Source organism: Chinchilla lanigera, unplaced genomic scaffold, assembly GCF_000276665.1.
Source record: "Chinchilla lanigera isolate Chin_1 unplaced genomic scaffold, ChiLan1.0 scaffold00019, whole genome shotgun sequence".
NCBI classification, from domain to species: domain Eukaryota; kingdom Metazoa; phylum Chordata; class Mammalia; order Rodentia; family Chinchillidae; genus Chinchilla; species Chinchilla lanigera.
Window position 1 is genome coordinate 20,938,695 of NW_004955420.1, and position 1,325 is coordinate 20,940,019.

A 1,325-nucleotide genomic window follows, 5' to 3' on the forward strand; every position below is an offset into this window, starting at 1 on the left:
AAAAAAAGCATTCGCTATTTCAGTCATCCCTTATGTACACACAGCAGCAAATGACAAACTCAAGCACACAGGTTTTAGCAAATATTCATCTTGTTTACTTCACATTTGACGTTTTTGTGCGTTTTTTTAAATGAATGGAATAGTTTCCGTCCCTCACTGATTTCACCCAGCATTTGGGGGAAACCAACACCCTCAGAGCTCAGCGCCACTCCCAGGCTGTGTGGCAAAATAAACGTGAGCGCTGTGTAGAGAGGGACGTGTCAACGCTACAGGTTGCTCGGAAAGTTCCTAACGATGTCAACTCCAGTCGCTCTCTCTTCCCTCCCCAGATGATCTCTGAAATTCGTAGTTTATAATTGTCAAGAAATTTAGTTGTAGTGCTCTAATATTTACAATACTGGATTGTTGTTCTCTTTACAAAAGAAAGTGGATTGCTAGTAAATGAAAGGCCAGTAAGTTAATTTGGAAGAAATTTGAAATGATACTAATTAGAAAACACTTTTTTAAGTAAATTACAGACACTGATGAAAAAAATCAATTTATTTTGCTCCCAATCTGGCTTTTCCTTTCCCGTCCACTAGATGGTAGAATTGAAACGTTTGAGATGTCCTTGCCGAGGCATGAACTCCAACAGATTTTACATGGTCGAACTATGTTTTGGTTTGTTTCCTCCTGGCTTTCTCCCCTGTCTAAAGGGAAAGACAAGTAAATATTGTATATACAAAATGGAAGATGGTTTCCAGCACATAGTCAGGTTCCTTTCGACCGGCAGCGCTGGAGATGCCTCAGACGAACTTCTTACCCCTGCCTGGGGAGGGGCGGGGGTGGTGGTCCAGACCTCAGCCTAATCCTTTAGAGGAATGGTGGACCTTTCCATGGTTCTGACTTGAGTGGAAGTTTGCTCTAAACCAGGTGCTAAGCTTGCAGCACATCTCACTTATTCGTCCCAGGGAAACTATGAGGTATCACCTACACTTTGTACAGTAATCGAGTACAAATAAGAACGTGGGAATGGGAGCTGGGGGAGGGGCACACACCTGTAATCCCAGCACTGAGAGAGGCTGAGACAGGAGGATTGTAAATCCAGGTCACACTTGGGCAATTTAACGAGACTCTGACTCGAAAAAATTTTTTTTTTCCTGAGACGGTTTCACTGTGCAGTTCAGGCTGGCCTCGAACTTGCAGTGATCCTTCTGATTCAGCCTCTTGAGCGCTGGGTCAAAATAATTTTTTTAAAGGGCTGGAAATGTAGCTCAGTAGTAGAGTGCTTGCCTAGTGTGCATAAGGAGGCCCTGAGTTCTACTGAAGCACTACCAATGGTAGAA